Raw genomic sequence first — 25343 nt, forward strand, 5'->3', positions numbered from 1 at the left:
GTCCCCTTTAAAAAGGGGTCCCCCAGATTCCCACCCCCCTCCCAGGAGAAATGAGTATAGAGGTACTTGTAGTACCCCTTACCCATTTCCTTTAAGAGTTAAAAGTAAATAAACACACAAACACATAGAAAAAGTATTTTAATTGAACAAAAAACATAACCACGAAAAAAGTCCTTTAATATTCTTAATTAACCATTAATACTTACCTGTCCCTTTAAATAAATGATCCCACGCAATATCCTCGGAAATGTTCTATCAGTTACAATGTAACAAAGTTATTATGTAACAACTTTGTTACATTGTAACTACGCCGCACCCGACGCCACTCGCCGCTCAGCCGCCGCATACGCGTCCGTGCAGGACGCTAAGTCCCCGCAGCTCCCGCTGTCCACCCCGCCCACATCTGTCACCCACATGTCACCCACATGTGGGTGACATGTGGGTGACATGTGGGAGAGGCGGGGAGGGCAGCGGAGCCGGCGGGGACTTAGCGTCCTGCACGGACCCGACAGAGCTCTGAGCTATATAGCTCAGAGCTCTGAGAAGCATCTTTGTATTTGGGCTCCAAGGAGCCCCATTGGTCCTTAGCAGACCAATGGGGTTCCTTCAAATCAGAAGGAACCCCATTGGTCTGCTAAGGACCAATGGGGCTCCTTGGAGCCCAAATACAAAGATGCTTTGGAGAGCTCTGAGCTATAGCTCAGAGCTCTGTCGGGTCCTGCAGCGCAGACGCGGCGGCGGCGGTGAGTGACGTCGGGTGCGGCGTAGTTACAATGTAACAAAGTTGTTATATTGTAATAACTTTGTTACATTGTAACTGATAGAACATTTCCGAGGATATTGCGTGGGATCATTTATTTAAAGGGACAGGTAAGTATTAATGGTTAATTAAGAATATTAAAGGACTTTTTTCGTGGTTATGTTTTTTGTTCAATTAAAATACTTTTTCTATGTGTTTGTGTGTTTATTTACTTTTAACTCTTAAAGGAAATGGGTAAGGGGTACTACAAGTACCTCTATACTCATTTCTCCTGGGAGGGGGGTGGGCATCTGGGGGACCCCTTTTTAAAGGGGACTCCCAGATTCCACCATGAACCCCCCACCCAGGAATTCGCGGCCTCCACCTCCACCGCCCATCGGAGGTGGAGAAGAGCCCCTTGTCCTTGGATTGGACAAGGGCTCGGAGGGGGAGGGGAAAGCTTGGCTGCCCCTCCCCTTCCGAGACCCCCCAATCCATGGACCATGCGGGCTGGTATAGTCAGGGTGCGGAGCCCCACGCGGCCGGTGCTCCGCATTCTGGCTATCCCAGCCTGCATGGGGGACAAGGGGTTAAAGAGGTCTGGGAGGGGGGACCCCACGTCGTTTTTTTTTAATATTTCCCACACTCAGAACGAAGTAAGTAAAACTCTTCCCACTTGGGGGAATCTATGAAAATAATACACTATTGTTACCTGTGCAAAAAAACTGACATTTTCCGCATTTAAAAGACATTTTTGCCCTTGAAACTTAAAAATCGATTTTCTCAAAAACTATAAGGTGTTTTTGAAAAAAAAAAATTTCCTCTTATTCCCACTGATCCCCTTAATATACCCTAGGAATTTGGTGTTCCTAAACTTTAAGCAGGCTTTGCTATTAACCGTTAAAGTCGGCGGGTTTTTAAATGTATACATTTTTACTTTGAAACTTTAACATCGATTTTCTCAAAAACTATAAGGTCTTTTTGAAAAAAAAAAATTTCCTCTTATTCCTCCTGATCTCCTTAATATATTCTCCAAATTTGAGGCTCTTAGCATTTAAGGGGGCTTTGCTATTAACCCTTAAAGTCGGCGGCTTTTTTATATTATACGGAGCGTTACGGTTTAATGCGAAATTACGGTAGCGTTTAATGCGAAATTACGGCATGAACGAAACGCGAAATTTCGCGTTGAAAATTACGCTTACGGTATTTTCAATTACGATTTTAATGGCAATTTCGCTACGCTAATTTCGCATCGTAATCGCAAATTTCGCATGCGTAATTATAGTAATGCGAAATTACGAAAATCAAGCGTCAAGCCTGCTCACCCAGTAGTCCAGGGGTTCATTACTGCTCAGACTTTCGATGGTTCTTTCTCTACCGTTGTTAAAGCTTACATCTATTTTTTAAAATTACTTTTTCTGCTGTCTGCGCAGTTCCTTCAATGAGAATCTGTTATGGAGGGCAAATCTGACATTCATTCAACTGTGTGATAAACTTTCCATGGTACTTTCTCAGTACCATGGTGACCACGGGTAACGGTCCGGGAATCAGGGTTCAATTCCAGTCCGGAGTGGGAGCCTGAGAAATGGCTACCACCACACATCCAAGGAAGGCAGAAAGCACGGCAGGCAAGTCCCGACTCAGGTAGTGATGAAAAATAACAATACAGGAGGACTCTTTCGAGGCCCTGTTCTGTAATGATGAGACAAATACACTTGAATTTCTTTAACGAGAATCTGTTATGGAGGGCAAGTCTGCCATCCATTTAAGTGAAAGGTATGCACTGACTGGTATACTACAATGTGCAGTCACAGATGCAGTGAAAGGTATGCACTGACTGGACTAATACAGTGCGCAGTCACACAAATGCAGTGAAAGGTATGCCATGACTGGACTAATACAGTGTGCAGTCACACAAATGCAGTGAAAGGTATGCACTGACTGGACTAATACAGTGTGCAGTCACACAGATGCAGTAAATGGTATGCACTGACTGGTAAAATACAGTGTGCAGTCACACAGATGAAGTGAAAGATATGCACTGACTGGTATAATACAGTGTGCAGTCACACAGATGCAGTGAAAGGTATGCACTGACTGGTATATAAAACAGTGTGCAGTCACAGATGTAGTGAAAGATATGCACTAACTGGTATAATACAGTGTGCTGGGCCTGGAACAGTATAGCAAGGGCCAGCTGCAACAGACAGGGCTGTATATGCAGTCAGTGTCAGTGGCACACACACACACACACACACACACACACACACACACACAAAAAAACACATCACAAGAACATTAGCTCTCAAAAGAGCTTTTATTGGGGTGCTTTTCAGCAACAAATCAAATATCAGCAAGGAGCAAGCTAACAATACCTAACTAACACTTTCCCTATCTCTGCATCAATGTCTCTCCCTTCTCTCACTAAGCAGCAGACAGAATGAGAAGATGGCCGACGCAGAAGCGTTTTTATAGGGGGGGGCAGGGGTCCAGGAGGGAGTGCAGCCTAATTGGCTGCCATGTGTCTGCTGACTTTGATGTAGAGGGTCAAAGTTTAGCCCAATTATGTGGTATAGGGGGCGGGTCGAACTCACTATGTGTTCGAGGTTCAGCGCTAACGTGAACCGCTCGGATTCGCGCGAACAAGTTTGCCGCCGGCGAACTGTTTGGGCCATCTGTACTAAGAAATAGAACATTAGTAGCACAGATATGAGTCTCATATTGTTTACAGTACAGGAAGAGTTAAGAAACTTCACTTGTTATCTATGCAAAAGAGCTTCTCTGAACTCTGCAACCCAACAGTACTATTTTCTAAAGCACTTATACATTAATGAAATAGTGAGACACAGCTTCAGATAAGATTTTACTACAGGGGAGTTCAAAGGGTCATTAGCTCTGCTCTATTTTATGGTTTAAAATACTGTGTGTGGTTTGTAATTGCAAATATTAGAGAATGATGCAATGTTATTAAAAAAAAAAGCTATAAAACTGAAAATAAAAATATGATACTCTTTTATTTGCTACGAATGTGCTATTCATTAACCATACTACACATACAATTCATTATATCATAAGTTTATTTTCACTTCAGTGTCACTTTAACCCTGTGTATGCGGCAGTGAGAGGCAGCGGGTCTATTTAATAAAATCCTCAGCTGCTGGATTACCCGAATAATCCTCGGTGAGAGGCTTTTGTGCTGCTCCATAATGGTTCACCTGTGCTTGTATTTCCAGGCTGACCTCTGCTGTGTTCTGTAATGATTCACCTGTGCCTGTGTTGTCTCAGCCTCCATCTCCTTCTGTAAGGACTCCGTGGCTTTACACTGAGATGTTCTTTCCTGCCGATTCTGTTATTGCTCGCTCTAAAGCTGTTGTGTTTTGGAGTCTGCACCTTATTTTTTCTCAAGGAGAACTCTAGTTAGAATTTGAAATAAATTGCCAGCTTTGAACTCCTCAAGTTTCTGCAGGCAAAACACAAAGGTACTATTTCATAAAGGAATACTGATGGGAAAATAAACTGATGAGATAAACAATTGTATCTATCTTCCTACTCCTAAAATACTTTTTTTTCAGACATTCCACAGATTTATTTTATGTTTTAATCTACTTTTTAAGTTTTTATTGTCTCTGCTCAATGACACAGTCTTTGAAGTATGCCAGAGCCAAAATCTATGAACTATTAACCCCTTTTATCTCTTTCCTGCTCTCAGAAGCTCTTCTCTGCAGGAAAGAGTTTTATGGCTGTAATTCCTTATCAGTGAGGGCTACACTATAGTCTGACTAGGCCCGACTGGAGAGAAACTGTCACTTGCATACCTGAAAGTTAGCCCTTTCAGGCAAACAAAGAAAAGAAGAAACACAACCTAGCTGTGGTTGGAGACGCAGGATAGTGTACTGGTTAAAGGCTCTGCCTCTGGCGTAGGAGACCAGGTTTTGAATCTTGGATCTTCCTGTTGAGTAGGGCAGCACCTATTCAGTGAGGAAACCTTGGCCAAGACTCCATAACAGTACTATTGCCTATAGAGCGCGCCCTAGTGGCTGCAGCTCTGGCGCTTTGAGTCTGCCAGGAGCAGGGTTGGTCGTAGCCAGCCAACTTCGCTACGCGTAGTTTTACACAACAAACGCTTCGCCAAACTATGGCTTCGAAATCAAATATTCGTTTCGTATGGATTTCGTAGACTATGCATTAAAATATGCAATTACGCGTAGTGGAAAGCGTAGTTTATGTGGATGCTTATGTCAGTATGCAGAAAATTTTACGCATTAATTCCTTTTAAAAAGCTTGTACCGAGAACTCTTCTATGCGTACATTCCCCTTTCCAATGCGTAAATTTGTAAGCATACAATCACACGCGGAAATTTAGACGCAAGTAACGCATTCGTAGTTCACTACGCAAATACACTTGTTAACTACGCATAGTGGTTGTAAGCTACGCGTAGAAGTACTTCACTATGCGTAAATTCGTAAGCGTAGTTTTGAAACGTCACCTACGAACTACGATGCGTAGATGCGAACTACGATGCGTAAGATCGCACTGGCGTAGTTTCTGCTCATCCCTGGCCAGGAGACTGCAGCAATATAAATGTTCCTTGTCTTATCTAGTTATTTGTATGCTTGACACTATACATACGTCGTCCATGGAATGAAAGCCTACTACAGGATAAAACAAAATTACCTCTTCCCTATTTATTGCTATGGAGAAATAAATGTTCCCATGCTCCCCTAAATCACCCCAGTAGTCATTATCCCCTCAAGGCTTATGTGAGGATTGATGTCACAATAGGGCCTCCAGGCAGTTGGAACTTAATTTTCTTCTGCAGTTGGTCCGGTGTCTCACTTCAAAAGCCTGGTTTCCACAGTTTCTTCTGGTATGTGGTGTTACACATGAGCCACTTAACCCAACCCTTTACCAATATAGGAGAGAGCATCGCTGTTTCACCCACTACCCACTCCCTCAATGCAGTGTAGCGTTGGGGGCATAACCACAGGCACTGTGATGCAATAGAAGGACACATAACTAAGGGGCGTGGGACTGTAGTTTCTAGGAAGAAAGTGAGGAGTTGGAGGTGTAAACAGACACTCAAACCTTCTCACATTCCTCAATTCTTCCCTAAGAAAGAGAGGTGTGGTCGTCTGATGGGTGTGTCATCATGATAGCTGAAGAAGTGCATGTAGTATGCTTGCACTCCATTTAGGAAGGGAGGGAGGTGTTACTGTATGTGACCGCTGATATTGAGGGCCACCTTTATAGGTGAGTATAAGGCAGGATTTGGAACTGGACAACCACAGGAGTTTCTCAAGTTTTGCCTGACAGTAAGTACTGTTATTTCCAATAAGCTCTGTTATTGCAGTTATTTCACTGCCTCTTTTACCTTTTTAGCTTACTGTTATGGTGGCGGAGCTAAGTCACCAGCCTTGAGCTATTGCATGTGAAGCCTGGTACACAGATCCACTTTTTATTGGTCAATCAATGGCCAATTGTACCACGTCCAGGCCTGGATTAACATCATAGGAGCCTGTAGGCACATATGTCCTGGCACCCTAGACATTAGCCTCCATGAACTTAACAAACCCCCTACAAACTGCACAGCAATTGTGCTGGCTGTCCCATATTTCACTTCTCCCTTACTCCCCTCTGCCCATCATAGGTAGCTACAGGTACCCCATAGTATAATATTTGGTAGCCACTAGCCAGAAGTACCCTGAATAATAAGTAGCTAGAGGTGACCCCAAGTATTAGGTAGTGAGAGGTATCCCAGTATTAAGTAGCTAAAGGTGCCCCTGACTGATCTTGTTGGTGAATTACCAAGAGCAGGGTGAATAACCTCTCATTTACACTCTCATCAGGACTCGGCATAGGGAAGGAGGAGGGAGGGAGGCTCTCAGGGAGGAGACTGAGCCCCCTATCGATAATCAGGCGCCTGTAGGCACGTGCCTACAGTGCGTTATTGTAAATCCGGCCCTGACCACTTCCATGTAGTATGAGTGCTTACCTGCTCAAAGTATTCAAAATCTCTAGGCCCTCATACTACGGGGAGTTATTAAAATTGGTTGCAAAAAGGGTGTGTGCAGCAAACACCAAGTGAACCCTTATATACCTGGCTTTGCAGATAAGGCCTAATTAGCTTATTCATGAGATACTGCTCAAGCAAATCTGCATTCGCTTTCACATGCTCAGATATTCAGGGTTTTGCCAACTAACTAACCCTTTTTGCAAAATGTTATTAAAATTGGCCAGTCACTGACCAGACCAATTCAAACTGGAAATCAGATTGCTGCAGTAATTATGGACCAATCAAAATACATTACCGACGGTAATGCGATTTCCGAACTCCGAAAATGTATTGGGCTTTTTCGGTATCCCTAATATTTCGTGGATATCTGTAATTTTTTGCAAAAAGGACTTGGATTTTACTGAGTATTTTCGAGTCTTTTGATTGGCCTAAAATTTCTAAGGTTTTCCGATTTTTGCGGATAATCTCCGCATTCTCTGATTGGTCCAATACTACCGAGTATTTCAAATTTTCCAAATTTTTGTGGTAAACCGACCAATCAAAGAATGCAGTAATTTACCATGAAAATCGGAAAACCTTTGAAATTTTTGGCCAATTGAAAGACTCGAAAATACTCAGTAATATCCAAGTCTTTATAGTTTTACCGGAAAAAGCCCAAAACATTTTTGGACTTCGGAAATTGCATTACCATTGATATACCGCAGTAAAGGAAATTGGCATTTGCGGAAATCGGAACTTCTGACCATCCTACTCCATGGATGTCTGAGTGCAGTGATCACACAACTTTGCAACACTACGGGGTGCTAGCATTTTTAAAGCAAATAAAAAAAAAAATTCAGATACATTAAAGAGAAACCGTGAGTAAGAATTGAACATTATCCCAATCAGTAGCTGACACCCCCTTTCCCACGAGAAATCTTTTCCTTTTCACAATTGGATCATCAGGGGCCTCTGTATGGCTAATATTGTAGTGAAACTCCTCCCACAGTGTGATGCCCTGACAGTTTCCTGTCTATGAGTCTCATTGCATTGTGGGAAATAACAGCTGTTTACAGCTGTTTCCAACTGCCAAAAAAGCAAGCAGCATCTCCTTCCATTGACATCACATGCCAGCAGTAAAAATGTCACCATGTGATAAATGTCAAAATGTAAATCGGGGAGAGGAAAGATTTTAGATTTTACAATGGGCAAACACTGACTATATCATTTATACATAATTATTGTAAAAATGAAGTACTTTTTTATTACATTATTTTCACTGGAGTTCCTCTTTAAAGAAATATTAAAAAATGAATGAATGCAGTAAAAAAGTGAAAAAAATAATCAGGTGCCCTTAGTGTGAAATTTGCTATTTATCAGGTGCCCAAATTTGACACTATATTTGCTATTTAAAATGGTGGCATCCAATTTAGTTCCTTACAATAACGGGTGCCCAAATTTCCCACTGCGGTGTAGAATTATTTGAAATACCTGCTTCTGTCCTGCCCGCAAGTACACACTTTTCCCTGTCTGCATAAGGGTCCTTTAAGTTTTTCCACTAGCGAAGTGATGCAAATGCGGCTATCTAGCTGCATCGCATCACTTGCACTTGCGCACTTGTGCATCTCCCGATGCGGAAGTGAATGGTGGAGACGGGACGTGGATGCGGACAGATGCAGCCTTGCGAGAATTTGCAGCATGCTGCAGATTCTTGGATTGCTCCACTCCCCATAACCAGCACGCAATGGAAACTGCTCCATTGCCATGCATTGGTTACAGTTCGGCCGCGGCGTGATGTGGCTATGTAGCTGCATCACACTGCGTGTAGTGGAAGCAAGCCCTAAGGCTCTGCCACACTGCATCATCACACCAAGGTCACTGCTTCTTCTGTCAGCTCCCTTCAGGCTGGAGGAACCGGTCCATCTCCATGAGGACCTCAAGGCACAGGAACAGCTTCTTTCCCTCAGCTGTCAACCTTCTGAACGTTCTCCACCCACTCTCCCTCCATACCCCTTCCTCCCCCTTAGGGTGTTTTACTTTTTATTTTATTTTGTAAATGCCAGGCTCACACCGTAGTGGTACACATAGTGGTAGTCATTTTTTTTTTTGTGTTAAATTGTTGTGTTTGTGTATTATGCTATCCTGTTTTTTTTCTGTTGTGAATTCTATGTTCTCTGATATTGTGTTTTCTATTCTGTACTTGAGCCCTGTATGTGCCAAATCCAATTCCGGGCAGGACACTGTCGTGTTTGGCAAAATAAATGATTCTGATTCTGGGTCAGATTATGGGCAATAAGTATCATCACTCGCCGAGCTCTCTCCCCATACTCCTAGATTTTATTTCCACTGAAACCACTCCTCCCTAGTCCCACTGCCCAACAGTGCTTTATAGGCTTTCAGTCATTAGGGAAGCAGCATAGTTAAGGCTGGGCTCACACCAAGGCTGGGCTCACACCAAAGCCCAAATTGGAAGGCACAGTGTACCCCAATGGACAAACGGACATGTTGATAAATCCTACGTTAACTTTTGGATCCATTCACTCATGTCTGTTTTTGATATGATATGGAACAAGTACATGGCATAGACAGCATAGTTTCCATGTCAACGGACACCACAAAATCGTGGCCAGACACAGCAGATCGTACATCAGATCTACTATGACTATCCACATCAGGAATCTGGCATAGTGTGAACCTAAGCATAACAGGAGAGAGCAATCTCACCCTCATCTCATTACGTAGACCCATTTCTGGAAAAGCCACAAAGGCCCGGGCCTTGGGCGGCTGCAGCCCAAGGGGGCACCTGCAGGGCCGGCCCTAGACTTTTTGCCGCCTGAGGCAAAATTAGAAAAATTCGCTGCCCCCCCCCCCCAGCCGTGGGGGGGGGGGGGGGCGCTGAGCTGGAGGGGTAGCGGGCAGAAAGGGGGTATTGAGCCTAGCGGTGGGGAGGGGGGTCAGACCCCCGCCTCCCTCGCCTGGGTCCCCCGATCTGCGCTCCCCTCCAGCGTTAAGTACAAGCCTGCATATGATGAAGAGGCAACGGGCGGGGGAATCACTCACCTCTTCCGCGTTCCATGGCGTGTTCCACTGACGTCACTTCCTGCAACGCCGCCCACTGCATTGTAAGTTGGCGGCCTTGCAGGAAGTGACGTCAGTGGAGCGCACGATGGAAGGCGGAAGAGGTGAGTGATTCCCCCGCCCGCTGCCTCTTCATCATATGCAGGCTTGTACTTAACGCTGGAGGGTAGCGCAGATCGGGGGACCGCGGCGAGGGAGGGGGGTGTCCGACCCCCCTCCCCGCCGCTAGGCCCAATACCTCCTTTCTGCCCGCTACCCCTCCAGCTCGGCTGACAGCCCCCAGCGCATGGACAGGCGGGTGCCGCCCCCCAGATCTGCCGCCTGAGGCAAATGTTTCACCCCGCCTCATGAGCGGGCCGGCCCTGGGCACCTGAACATGAAAGATGGGTTGCTACATATAAAAGAGGAAGCTGAAAATGGGAAGCAGCATATAAAAAAAGGTAAACTGATGCCAAAAGGAGCTGCCCTTGAAAGAGAGGGGTACGGTACATGGATGATACACATGGAAGAGAGGGTTGCACATGGAATAGGAGGGGGGCTGCTGTACATGGAAGGGGAGCCACCACATACTTGGCCTAGGGGCACAAAAAGTATGAATCCGGCCTTGTGCAGACTATGTGACTGTAGTGGCCAAGTGACCAGTGAGTGGCAGTTGTTGAGGATTAGATGAGCACCAGACATATTGCATTTTTTGTTGTTTTTTTTTTTCTTTAAAATGCTGCTTTTTACTTTACTACTACTACAGATAATATTAATAAAAAATTTAAAACAAAGGAAATGATTTAGTATTTATAATTTAATAGGGGACAAATTGTTACTTTTCCCTTCTGCTTAAAGCTCCTAATGTTATCTGTATAGCTAAATGAAGCTTTTAGGTAGAATGCATTGGATTAGGCGTGTTCTTACATAGATGAGAACAGTAGTTCTTTGACAACCTTACTTCATAGTCGTTCAGGCGATCACGCTCACAGAGAGTTGTATATTGCCCATAGAAGGAAAGCTTCAATGCACCTATAAAAGCTATACATTTTTGTACAGTATGTGCTATAACAACGCATTACAAAGATAAGCCAAACTTCTCACTGCAGAAATATTTCAGTCAGCTTACACCAAAGTTAATTTATGAAGTGAATGGTGAGCCGCGTCAAGCAACATGTTGTGTCAGGAAATGAAAAGCTACTGATATATATATATATATACACACACAGTATATGTAAGTATACAGTATAAGACTTGCATTGCCAAGAATGGGCCTCGCCTGTTTGGCAGAGGTTGTAACGAGCTACAGTCCTCACAGGTTCCGTTTAGCTCAGGATGGTTGTGTTTTAATGAGTTTAATGTGCTGACCAATTACCAGAGGTCTGCATTAATTAAATCTGTAACTTTTCCGTAGACTTGGCAAGGAGAGGCAAGCCATAAATCAACAGGCAGTACTGTACGAGGGTTACATATCAAAACTAAACATAACACATCTGGCTATTGATCCCTCCTGCTTCATTTTTATGGAAAATTATTCTGTGAAATACAACTCAATTCTAGGCTGGGAGCCATTTTGCTATCTGTGTGCTCACTCTGACCACGCTCTAGCCATATATGGCAGCTATCTGGCACTTTGCTAATGTTTTGCCTTTTCCATTAATATATGGACTACAACTTTTTTTTAATGAGTTAAAGTGAACCTTAACTGAAAAAAAGAAAAAGAGTTTCACTTACCTGGGGCTTCGACCAGCCCCCTGCAGCCGTCCTGTGCCCACAGCGTGCAAAAGTGATCCTCTCTTCCCCTACCGCGGCTCAGTTTCAATTTGGCTGATTGATTAGTCGGTGGTCCACTCCGCTTAGTCGGTGGTCCCTTGTGCTGAAGTAGTTAGGTAAATGTGTGTGCAGCAGGTACACTACTTAGACAGGCTTGATAGCTATTCTAAACTGTATTGCCAGCTAGTGAGAAAACTATCATCTGTAGCCTAGGATATATTCCGTGCAGATTCACATGTGGACAGCAAGTTATTTGTAGTCCTCCAGAGTCCAACTTGTATGTTGTTTGCTGTATTGCTGCACCTGCTGAGAGAAGAACTGTCAGTATCAGCTATAGCATTCCTTCAGTGCTCTCTCAGTAACTTTGGTAGAAGACAGTGTGTGTTTCACTAGGTAAGTACTGTTCTACTACTGCAGGTTCACATTGGCCTCAATTCACTTAGCTTATCTCCTGTCTTTAATAACTCTTCTAGAGTTGTTACCATGGTGATAAGACATGTAGTATTCAGGAAACATTTTACCTCAGGCAAACCTAAAGTTAACTCTTCTGTCTTTAAGTTAACTCTTTAATCCTTAAAATAACTCCAGAGTTAAAGACAGGCTGTTCGTTAACTGCGTGTGAAAATAACTACAGAGGAGGTAACTTAACTACAGAGGCGGTAACTTAACTACAGAAGAGGTAAATTAACTACAGAGGAGGTAACGTAAGGAATGAAGAGATAAGATAACTCGTTTACTGTGTGGAGGTAAGTTTTCTCTTTCCTTATTATCTCCAGCATGATCTTAGTGAATTGAGGCCAATATCCCTTAAAGGGAACCTAAAGAGAATGCATAAATCTGCATTAGCTCTGAATTATTTGTATCTTATTGTTCACCCCAAGTAAAAAGGTTAGGGAATATGTCGGGAAGACTTAACTGTTAAGGGGAGGTTAGGGGTAGGCGTCAAAAAGGGGCTTACATTAACCACTACACCATATCTACGTCCTTTGTGACTTCATCTAAGCCACAGGTCAGTAGATATACGTCTTGTAGCAGAAGCAATGCTGTGCAGGATTGGGCTTTTGGGCTTGCAGCTGTGCACATTTCTGGCACTGATGCAGCAGTAATTGTTTCCTGAGCTAATGAGATTGATTTTTACCATTAAAAATACTTTTATTTTCTCAGTTCATAGTGAAAAATACACTCTGTAGCATTATATCAGAATCAAATATCTTCACTATAAATTGTGACAGGAACATAATCCAAGTTTTGTGATAAGCGGTAAGAATAGCCAAACCAAATTTGTGTTTTTTTATCTACAGTAGCACTTTTTATTTTTAAACTGGAATTGGTAAAACTGAAAAATAATGTGTTGTTTCTATTTTTTCCTTGTTTTCTCATTAAAATTCAGAGAAAACAAAATTGTTCGAGTGAAAAATGGCATACAATGAAAGCCTAGTTAGTCTTGAAAAAAACAATATACTGTATATACTTGAGTATAAGTCTAGAAATGTAGGTCTGTTTCACTTCATAAAAGTATAGGGGTCGACTTATACACGAGTCACAGTCAACACTGAGTACATTGAGTGATACGTGTACTAATAGTGACATTCCCATTTGCAGCAATTTACCCAGCGGTAAGTGATACTTTGAGGAAAGGAAATGCCAAGAAAACACAGGTCTGAAAGTCCTGACCACAACTATTAACAAGGAAAGGGAAGTGGGAGAAATACTGGGCTGCAGGAAGGGGAGTGAATAGTTGCTGCACTTGGGGGTCTGGAGGAGTTATTGGTTGCACTTATGGGACAGGAGGGGTTAATGGCTACAATACTGTATGCAGTGCAGTTGTGAACCCCTCCTGAGCCCCAAATGCAGCCATTAACTTTGCTGGGTAGACTTATATTTGAGTCAGTACAAAATTCCAGCTTAAAAGGGTTGAATATTGGAGTCGACTTATACACAAGATCGACTTGTATTCAAGTATATACAGTATATTTAATTTCTGTGTCATAAGTAGGGATAAAGTTATTTCTGATTAATTAAGGACATAGCTAAACTGTCAAAACTGCTCTGGTCCATAAGTGGGAAACGAGGTCTGGATGCGAAGTGGTTACGTGTGAATTTAGTGTTATGCATTAGGAAAGGGTTTACTTTGGGAAGAGGTTGGTCTTAGGCATCAGGTTATTAGGTTAACTTTAGAGGAGGAGGTAGAAGCCAGGCATCAGGAATGGATTAATAGTGGAGGGAAGGTTAGGGTTAGGCATCAGGAATAGGATAATGCTGAGGTTATGGTTAGCTATCAGGAATGAGTTCATGTCGGGGAGGATAATTGTAGACTTTAGATAAGATTAATGTGTGGGGTAACTTTATCCATCACCAGGAGGATCCTGTTGGGGGGAAGGGGTAATGCTGTGTACACATGATGCTATTTCCAGCCGATCGACGGGTGATCGGACAGGAAGTTGCATTGTGTGTACATGTCCAAACTGCTCCCGATCGATAAAGCGATCGATTTTCCAATTATAAGTGTGGAAAATCGATCACTTTATTGATCAGGAGCCGATCGGACATGTTGGAAATAATCTCCCGATTCCCGTGTGTTGGGCGTGAAATTACATCATGTGTACCCAGCATTGAGGTTACGCAACATGAATGAGAAGTAGCAATAATGCATGGATTACAATCAGGTGATTAGTGATAAAAGTATGTTAGCTGATATATAACAGCAGCAGTAAGTTCAATTTATTGATACATTTATTCACAGCTAGGGGTGGCTGGAAATGCCCATTTCCTATTCCATGGAAATTCTGATTTTCGCCAATAACGATTTCCGATTTTCCGTTTTTTTATTCCTGAGAAGTTTTTTTTTTGGTTTTTATGTGCATTCACCGATTGGGTAAATACTTCAGAGTTGACTCATCACCACCTATCAGCGAATGGACAATATCCTCGGAAATTTTAGGCCAATCACAAGACTCAGAAATACTTGGTGGTATCCAAGTATTGTGATTGGTCTAAAATGACTGCATTCACCTGACTTTCGCAGAACAATACTGCATTTTCTGATTGGTCCAGTGCTACCAAGTTCTGTGATTGGCTAAATTTACAGAGTTGCAGTGAACCAGATTTTCGTGGAAATCCAATTTTTGAGCTCGAAAATGTGGACATTTCAATTCTTTCAATTTTGAAGGAGCATCCCTCTATTCACTGCTTTCTCAGCACCAGAATCAACAAGCATCCAGGGCCGGTTCTCTCATAAAGCAAGGTGAAACATTTTCATCATGCGCAGAGATTACAGGGGCAGCATGTTTGTACTGTGTTTACACTAACAGCATGCAGTCAGAGTAGGAGGAGAAGCGAGAGGAGAGCGAGGTGAAGAAGTCATCATTGAGGAAAAGCAGCTTGTTGTGCTGTGTGAGAAGTCCAGTGAGTGAGGAGGGGGGAGGCAGAAGTGCAGCAGTGTTTCATTTGACTTGCACAGCAGAAGGGAGGAGGTGCCACTACTGTCCTGACTGAGGAGCAATGGAGTGATTGAGGGTGAGCAGTTTGTTTGTCAGTGACTCACAGCCAGCCAGTGTGCTATTGTGTTGAGCTGCAGCATGTCATGTGAGAACATTAAATGAAGCAGAGTAAATTGCCGGGTGCTGTGCGAACATTCCAAATCGAGGGGGGTGCGCGCATCCTTACAAGTTTGCCTCGGGTAGCAAAAAGTCTAGAACCGGTCCTGCAAGCATCAGGCATATAAGTAGCGCTCTAATTCACAGGCAGCTTCCCCAGCACCAGAATCAACAAGCATCAGACATATAAGTAGCGCTCAGCAATGTCTCTCCCATAATCCTTCACCTAAAGTTGCTGTTGAGTTATACCTTCGCTATGACACATCAGCTATTTGCAATTTCCCCTTGTCTCTTTGGATATAAAAGATCTTCAGAAAAAAAGTTCTAAAGAAATGATTATTAAAGACAAACACATTAATTGCATAACATAATTAAATAAAACCCTGCTTTGAACAGATTCCATCCTGATGCGCAATTATGTTTATTTTCAAACCAAATGAAAACTATTGTGAAAGAAGAAGTTAATATTGAATTAAGCTTTCTATAATTTAATTTAATGGAAAACTATGTGAGCCTGCTGCGATGGAATGACTAAACTGGAAAAAGTGTTTTTTTTTAAATCTTCTCTTCTTTATAAAGTTAAATTTAAGCTATGAATTCATCCATAACTTTATTGTTTAAAAGAAAACTGTGGTGAGAAGAATATGGAGGCTGACATTTCTCTTAAACAATACCAGTTTGCCTGGCAGCCTTGCTGCTCTATTTGGATGCAGTAGTGTCTGGGGGGGACTTTTCAAGATGGGTGGTGACCATGGCGGCCATTTTGAAGTCAGCCATTTTGAATCAAACTTTTGTTTTTTCAATAAGATGAGGATCATGTGACACATCAAACTTATTGGGAATTTCACAAGAAAAACAATGGTGTGCTTGGCTTTAACGTAACTTTATTCTTTCATGAGTTATTTACAAGTTTCTGACCACTTATAAAATCTGTTCAATGTGCTGCCCATTGTGTTGGATTGTCAATGCAACCCTCTTCTCCCACTCTTCACACACTGATAGCAACACCACAGGAGAAATGCTAGCACAGGCTTCCAGACAGTTTATGAAGTTTCAGGTGCTGCACATCTCGTATCTTCACAGCATAGACCCAATCTCCCAATCTGACCCCCTTAGACTTTTATCTTTGGGGTCATCTGAATGCCATTGTCTATGTTGTGAAGATACGAGATGTGCAGTTCACATTTTATAAGTGGTCATAAACTTGTAAATAACTCATGAAAGAATAAAGTTATGTTAAGACCAAGCACACCATTTTTTCTCTTGTGAAATTCCGAATAAGTTTGATGTGTCAAATGACCCTCTTCCTATTGAAAAAACAAAAGTTGGATTCAAAATTGCTGACTTCAAAATGGCCCCCATGATCACCACCCATCTTGAAAAGTTTACCCCCTCACATATACTAATGTGCCACAAACAGGAAGTTAATATCACCAACCATTCCCATTTTATTAAGGTGTATCCATATAAATGGCCCACCCTGTGTATATATATATATATATATATATATATATAGAGTCCAAGGGGGATCAGCAGCTCACACAAGTGATTCCTTGTAAGTGTATGCCCGCAACTGAGGGAGCCCAATCCCTCCAGATCATATAGAAGAAGAAACGAGGAGTTGCAGCACACGGCTCTTTATTGAGCAAAAAGATATACAGGCAGACGTTTCGGTTGTCCACAACCTTCCTCAATGCCACATAATGCAATACAACATATGGGGTCCCTACATCCGAATGGTTTGAATAGGGACTTTGACCTCCATTTATTCTTATGATCTATCCTTATGATGTATTCTTTTAATATTATAGATGGATTACTATGAGATTGATTATGATTGGACGACATGGATTGGATACAGACACAGAGATTTGAATTATGGACTGAAATTGGATGAGATAAGTGTGGATTTAACACTTATTGTATATATGATTTTGTCAGTTCCCCTTTAAGGGGGTGGACACATTATTGTCATTTCCTGTCTGCATGGGTATAAATTTACATATGTTGTATTGCATTATGTGGCATTGAGGAAGGTTGTGGACAACCGAAACGTCTGCCTGTATATCTTTTTGCTCAATAAAGAGCCGTGTGCTGCAACTCCTCGTTTCTTCTTATATATATATATATATATATATATATACATATATATATATATATATATATATATATATATATATATATATATATATATATATATATATATATATATATATATATACTAATAGGTAAGATCCGTGGCTAGTGAATCCATGGTGAACGGGCATCTTGTGGATTATGCCCCCCTTGCACCTCATGCCCCCTTGTACCTCTTGTGTATCTATGTTTCCTCCTCTGTCCCCCTGGTGTCCTCCTGTGTCCGCCTCTGTCCTCCTTGTGTCCTCCACTATGCCCCTTGGTGTCCCCCTTGTGTCCTCCACTATGCCCCTTTTTGTCCCCTTGTGTCTTCCGTTTGTCCCCGTGTCCTCCTCTGCATGTGCACAGTACAGGGAGTCCCTGACATTGCAGCGGGTTGGAGGTTTGTATTGGCAGGCGTTCACAAGTCAGGAACTCCCTGCATTTGGACTGTAAGATGCAGTGACTTTTTCCCCTCACTTTTGGGGGAGAAAAAGTGAGTCTTATAGTCCAAAAAATACAGTATGTTTAAGATCTGTACATCAGCCCAGTAAATGGACAAATGAGAAAGCTAATGGGACAGAGGGATTGGGTTTACAAAGAGGGTCTGGTTGGGAGGTATGTATTTATACTGTTATAAATTTTTTTGTCATAGGCCTAATACATTGATGTACAAATTGCTCTTCTCTCTAATCCTGACTGATTTGGATTCTGCAGTTGGTGGCCTTTTAGAGCAAGTCACAGGAATACATTTCTAGTCTCACCCCCGGGTGATCTTTTCCTTGGGGGCCATATTGATGTCAGTATTTTTGAATGGACAAAGTTATTGTACCTAGTCAATCACACCCTATCTCATTCACTCCCATCTGTTGTTAGAGCTATGCCAAAAAATGTGTGAGGACAATGGCCTCAATTCACTAAGATCATGCTGGAGATAATAAAGCAAGAGAAAACTTACCTCCACACAGTGAGAGAGTTATCTTATCTCTTCATTCCTTACGTTACCTCCTCTGTAGTTAAGTTACCTCCTCTGTAGTTATTTTCACATGCAGTTAATTAACAACCTGTCTTTAACTCTGGAGTTATTTTAAGGATTGGAGAGTTAACTTAAAGACAGAAGAGTTAACTTTAGGTTTGCCTGAGGTAAAATGTTTCCTGAATACGACATGCCTCATCACCATGGTAACAACTCTAGAAGAGTTATTAAAGACAGGAGATAATCTTAGTGAATTGAGGCCATTGACTTTTGAGATTTGGAAACCTCTGATCTAAACAAATCTCTTTACTGCTAATCACTGCTGTCTACAACTATGTACACACAGAGATTTTCCTTGGCCAGAACAATTGTTCCTGGGTGTCTTGGCCAAAATTCTCAAGGAGAACTACCATGGATATAAGCCCCACCCCAAATGATTTTCAAGATGTGTGTAGGCAGTCGTTTTGTCTGTGATGAAGCTACTAAATTAGCTTTAGGCTGCAGTCTTCTTAGAGATCTTTAGTCTGTGCCTGCCCCCTTGTAGTCTGGACTACAGAATGATGAGTGTAAGCAGTGACGGTGCTACACTGGGGAATGCTGTGGCACTATCTCCCCCTGGGAATCACTGTGCCCCCCTGAGAGACCCCCAGCTCAGTAACATACAGTTAATTGTTTCCATGCCAGGAGCATACACTGAACAGGATACAGTCTGTAAAAAACTCTTCATGTCAGCCTGAGTCTACGTAGATGTTAAATAAGCCAAGGATCTTATCTATTGGCCACAAATACCTCACAATCCTTGCAAGATCCCTTGTAATTACTGCATCTGGATGACACTTATATTTGAAAAAAAATCTCTCTACTTCCTGATTGTATGTTCTAACATTGTCAGTCAACAGGAATAGGAGTGTGAAGAAGGTTACCTAGCTGAAAGCTTACTGTTTTTCTTTGAAATTAGCCAATACATGGTATGAACTGGATTTAAAACTTCCTGTTTGTAAAATACAAGCTATAGCAGTGGCGTAGCTAGGGATCATGGGGCCCCATAGCAAAACTTTCATGGGGCCCTCAAATGTAGGCAATCTTAAGCAATGCCATCTGCCCCTCCCTATGGATAAGAGTTAATTGAGCAATTTACATTATCATGCAATTAACACTGCACATAGTTCATGGACACTGAGACAAAGTCAGAGGGTGGAGAAACACAAGAAAGTTATTGGTAAATACATTAAGTACCCACTGCTATGCTCCAGGGCCCCATAGCAGCTGCTATGGCTATTGCTATGCCCCTGAGCTCTAGTCTGCAGCAATGCTTAGCTACTTACACACAGTGTTTCTCTACCTCCTGCCTCTTCCCCCTCCCCTTTCCTTGTAGAATCATCAGACACAGGCTGTGGGCTTTAATGATTTGTCTGTGATCTCTCCACACAGGAGAAGCTTCCTAGAAAGTAAGGAATAAAGTATCCCAGCCAACTAGCTAAGTACATCTGTAACTAACTTTTCTTCCACAATAGCACCATCATTTGGACAATCTGCTCTGCTCAAAAGCCTCTGAGTTCTGTTTGTAATGTTTACATCTGAATCCTATCATTGTAGTTAGCCTAAATTTTATCACCTGAGTTAGCCAAAAAATATCTAACGCTCACTATACATACCCTCAATTTTAAACCTGAAAATGCCCCCCACCAGCCAGCTATCATGTCCCCTCTGAACTCCCCCCCCCCCCCCCCTAAATTTTAAACTGGAGCCGCCACTGAGTGTAAAGAAAAGCAGCACCAGCCCTACTCACAAAGCCAAAACTGACTTCCCCAGCTCTGCTAATTTTGGTTGTGTTTAAAATTTAAAGAGTGGTTTTACCTCCAGATGCCTATTTTTTTAAGGTAGTTTGCTGATTACTATCCTTTAAGGAGGTATTTTTAGATTTGTGCCCAGAGATGGGCTTTGATGTCCAGACAGGTGTGTATGTTTATATATCATCCGCAATTATCACTTGCACTCTTGCATGACATCCTCTATGCTGCTCTCTTTTTCCATTATAACTCACTAACAGAATTATTATTTAATTGTTTAACTGCTTCCCTACTTTAAAGAGGATATACAAAAGATCTACTTATATCCACAACACTCCTAAGTTTGCTGATTGTTTATTTTTCAGACTGCACAGATGAAGATAAAGTGATTTTGGGCCTGAAAAGTAGCATGTGACATCTGTTGGAGGAGCAACCTCGGGCCTCCAGCCCCCAGGCTGCTGGAGTTAAGAGTAACAGGAGCTGACATATATGTAGCCTAGTGGGAATAGAACCTGTACTTTACACGTTATGAGAGCATCAAGCTTGACAGGCATTGGAGAGGCTTCAGCGAGGTCAGCTGTGGATAGTTCTCCGCTCTGTGTTTTCTCTCTAACCAGAATAATCCAGTTCTGGCTTCTGGGTGAGATGGGACCAGCTCTGAATAAGAAATGGCTGGAAAATGTGCTGGATGTGAAAACTAATAGTGATGGATAGTCCCTTTAAATGAGTTGCAAATAGGCCTGTCTGCACTAAACGTAGCTAATTAAAATGATGGCTGTGTGTATTATATTACTGTATGTTCAGATTCATGTCACACAGCATGAGGATAACCAAACAGAGGCAACGGGATCCAATAATCAAAACAGATAGACAGACAGAGTGATAGATAGAGATATTCCTTTCAGCCAGAGGTTGGGGAAACAGGTAAAAAGGGTCAGCCTTCCCTGGATGTCAATCCTGCACACCAGATTGCCCACGGTACACTTGGAATTCTCATTCGGATTCTGTAGAAACTCAATTTCTGCATTTCCGAACAGAAATTGGCCATTCCAATCGGGACTTGGAAATCTGATCGAAATACATCATTACAACTCGCAACTCTGTAATTTTAGCCCAATCACAGATCACAGAAGCATTGGACCAAACAGAGAATGCAGAGTCAACTCTGAAGTATGTGGCCAATTAAAAAATGCAAAAAATTACCAAAATCTACTACTCGAACAACAGAATCGTAAAACAGAAATCGAAAATTCACGGAGTCAGTAATAGGCAGTTGTAGAAAACGGAATTTCCACAGAATCGGAAATCGTCATTTCCGACCATCCCTACTGTGCACCGTCCTTTACTTATATGCAAAAACTGGAGGTGACATAACCACTTCAGTCTACCTGGACAACTACAGTCGTCCAGATAGACGTCGCTCAAGTCTAACTGGACGTATACGAGTCCAGTGTTATAGCAGCACTGTTCTGGCATGGGCACGCGACCCCCGCTCTTACCCAGCGGCTTTTTCCTGTCAGCAATTGGGGAAGGGACCAGAGGGTTTCCCGAACCAATCGCAGTGCCTGAAATGAATAGACATGACCCCGATCAGGGGCTATGTCCATTCATAAATACGTAACAAAATGAAAGTAGAAAAAAAAAGTTAAACACTTGCTGGTAAACCTAGTGGCAAAAAGTCAAATTATACACACTACACATTTTATAAAAAAAATAATAATACAATCAATCCCCTCCAAAGCCCCCTCCTTACCCCACCCCACTGACCTCAGTCATCAAACAATCACATATAAAATATTAAAAAAACAAAAAAAATACATAAATAGTTGCCTTAGGGACTTAACCACTTCACAACTGAGGGGTTTTACCCCTGAAACACCAGAGCAATTTTTACCTTTCAGCACTCCTTCCATTCATTCATCTATAACTTTATTATTACTTATCGCAATGAAATGAACTATATCTTGTTTTTTTCGCCACCAATTAGGCTTTCTTTAGGTAGGACATTATGCCAAGAATTATTTTATTCTAAATGTGTTTTAATGGGAAATTAGGAAAAAATTTGGGGAAAAAATCATTATGTTTCGGCCATTATAGTTTTTAAATAATGCATGCTACTGTAATTAAAACCCATGAAATGTATTTGCCCATTTGTCCCAGTTATAAAATCGTTTAAATTATGTCCCTATCACAATGTTTGGCGCCAATATTTTATTTGGAAATAAAGGTGTCTTTTTTCAGTTTTGCATCCATCCCTAATTACAAGCCCATAGTTTATAAAGTAACAGTGTTATACTATCTTGACATAAATATTTTAAAAAGTTCAGTCCCTAATAGAGATGGGCCGAACCTCCGATTTTAGGTTCGCGAACCGGATTCGCGAACTTTCGCGTAACGTTCGGTTCGCGTTAAAGTTCGCGAACCGCAATAGACTTCAATGGGGATGCGAACTTTGAAAAAAAAAAATAATTATGCTGGCCACAAAACTGATGGAAAAGATGTTTCAAGGGGTCTAACACCTGGAGGGGGGCATGGCGGAGTGGGATACATGCCAAAAGTCCCGAGGAAAAATCTGGATTTGACGCAAAGCAGCGTTTTAAGGGCAGAAATCACATTGAATGCTAAATGACAGGCCTAAAGTGCTTTAAAACATCTTGCATGTGTATACATCAATCAGGTAGTGTAATTAAGGTACTGCTTCACACTGACACACCAAACTCACCGTGTAACGCACCGCAAACAGCTGTTTGTGTAGTGATGGCCGTGCTGGACTGGTGCGCACCATGGCGAGAGTGCAGGTTTTGGTGGCTTTACAGCCCATATGGTCGCCTGGCTGATGTAGCTGAATGACAGAACAGTGACTGTCCAGCTGATCAAATTTGGTCTGACCACAATGAAGCAACGACCTTATTATCTTTTGTGTGCCCCCCGAGACACTCATCTAGGCGCCGGTCATTGCTTCATTGTGATACGCAAGCCCCTTCACCACGGCAAGGTAATGATCACGAAGGGGAATGGGCGCATGTACATGCCTTTTCTTTTGTTGTTGCAGCTGCCCGCAGTGCAGCCAGAAAAATTAGGCAGTCATGTACACGCACCAGAAAAATGATTACAGCGGCCGCTGCTAGCAGCGGCCTAAAAAATTCAGCAATCCGCCTGGAGTCCCGGACCCTGTTGGTGGTGGTGGAGAAGGTAGTCAAGCGGCCTGCAGGCAGACATGCTGTGTGGAGGGACTGGGAGCGACTTAGTCTTCTTGGGGCAGCCCAGGCAGCCAGTCACACGGCGTGCAGGCAGAGATGCTGTGTGTGCGGGGACTGACTTAGTCTTGGGGCGGGCAGCAGCCCTCCGGGATCCATGCCTCATTCATTTTGATGCAACAGGTATGCAGTGGTGGGTTCACTGAACAGGTATGCAGTGGTGGGTTCACAGAACAGGTATGCAGTGGTGGGTTCACAGAACAGGTATGCAGTGGTGGGTTCACAGCACAGGTATGCAGTGGTGGGTTCACAGAACAGGTATGCAGTGGTGGGTTCACAGCACAGGTATGCAGTGGCAGGTTCACTGAACAGGTATGCAGTGATGGGTTCACAGCACAGGTATGCAGTGGCAGGTTCACTGAACAGGTATGCAGTGATGGGTTCACAGCACAGGTATGCAGTGGTGGGTTCACAGAACAGGTATGCAGTGGTGGGTTCACAGCACAGGTATGCAGTGGCAGGTTCACTGAACAGGTATGCAGTGATGGGTTCACAGAACAGGTATGCAGTGGCAGGTTCACTGAACAGGTATGCAGTGGTGGGTTCACAGTACAGGTATGCAGTGGTGGGTTCACAGCACAGGTATGCAGTGGCAGGTTCACTGAACAGGTATGCAGTGATGGGTTCACAGCACAGGTATGCAGTGGCAGGTTCACTGAACAGGTATGCAGTGATGGGTTCACAGCACAGGTATGCAGTGGTGGGTTCACAGAACAGGTATGCAGTGGTGGGTTCACAGCACAGGTATGCAGTGGCAGGTTCACTGAACAGGTATGCAGTGATGGGTTCACAGAACAGGTATGCAGTGGCAGGTTCACTGAACAGGTATGCAGTGGTGGGTTCACAGTACAGGTATGCAGTGGTGGGTTCACAGAACAGGTATGCAGCCAGCCAGGAACAAGTTAAGCCTAACTAATCTTTCCCTGAGAGACAGTCTGCAGCAGCTCGCCCTACTCTCACTAACGCAGGCAGCACACGAGTGACCGTAATGGCCGCCGCTGCCTGCCTTATATAAGGGGGGGTGGGGCTCCAGGGGCTAGTGTAGCCTAATTGGCTACACTGGGCCTGCTGACTGTGATGTAGAGGGTCAAAGTTGACCCTCAAGGTGCATTATGGGGCGAACTGAACTTCCGCAAAGGTTCGCCAGCGGGACGTGAACGCGAACCACCGAAGTTCGCGTGGAACCGTTCGCCGGCGAACCGTTCGGCCCATCTCTAGTCCCTAAGGTAACTATTTATGTTTTTTTTATTGTAATTTTTTTTTTTAATTACAAAAAAATAATAATTGGGGAGTGTGGGAGGCAATGAGTTAATTTATTGTGTAAAACTAATGTATGTGTACATGAAAAATGCTTTAGGGTGTAGTTTTACTATTTGGCCACGAGATGGCCACAGTGATTTTTTGTTCATGCGACCTGCAAGCGTCCGGAAGTACGCTTGCAGGAAGCTCAATGAGGCTGGGAAAATCACAATGATCGCGCTGTTTCTCATAGAAGCAGCTGATCATTGCGGGGGCTTCGATCAATGAACGGAAAGGTTTTTCCCATTCATTGATCTCCGGGCGAGCGGGTGGCGGCGTGCACGAGCACGGGGGCACGTGGACGAGCGAGCGGGAGCGCGGACAGCGGCGGGAGCGCGGGTGGTGCAGATTTCTCCATCCCTGGTGTTAACAGGGTGGAAAAATGGACGGAGAAATCCGCACTGCTGGGGGTAAAGTGGTTAATATGTATGTCATGAGGGTGTATTACTGTTATTTCAGTACATAAGGCCTTGCAATTGCCTGAATGCAAAAACCCCCAAAACAATAAAAAGTAACTCTTTACTTCCAAATATTATATTGCCACCAAACATTGTACTAGGAATGTAATTTATATGTTGTGATAGTCGGGACTAATGGACAAATAAAATGTGTAGGTTTAATTTATAGTAGCATTGCTCATTTTAAAATTATATGGGATAGAATTGGAGAAATAGTGTACAGTGTATTTTTGTTTTTGCTTATAAAATGTATAGAAAATAAAGTAATTATTGAAAACAAGAATCACCCA

At 42.9% G+C, this 25343-nt stretch overlaps 1 long non-coding RNA gene across 2 annotated transcripts in view; it reads left to right on the forward strand.

Moving 5' to 3' along the window:
* LOC137519624 (uncharacterized) overlaps positions 1-25343 on the forward strand; it is a 346634-nt gene that overhangs the window by 311123 nt on the left and 10168 nt on the right. Inside the window, exon 4 of one of the 2 annotated variants that reach the window (XR_011021038.1) lies at positions 20405-20611. The exons of the other annotated variant lie outside the window; for it this stretch is intronic. This is a non-coding gene — a long non-coding RNA (uncharacterized lncRNA). The remainder of the gene's footprint in view (positions 1-20404; positions 20612-25343) is intronic. 2 annotated transcript variants of the gene reach the window in all.

The sequence above is a fragment of the Hyperolius riggenbachi genome, chromosome 5, assembly GCF_040937935.1.
Source record: "Hyperolius riggenbachi isolate aHypRig1 chromosome 5, aHypRig1.pri, whole genome shotgun sequence".
Classification (NCBI taxonomy): Eukaryota; Metazoa; Chordata; class Amphibia; order Anura; family Hyperoliidae; genus Hyperolius; species Hyperolius riggenbachi.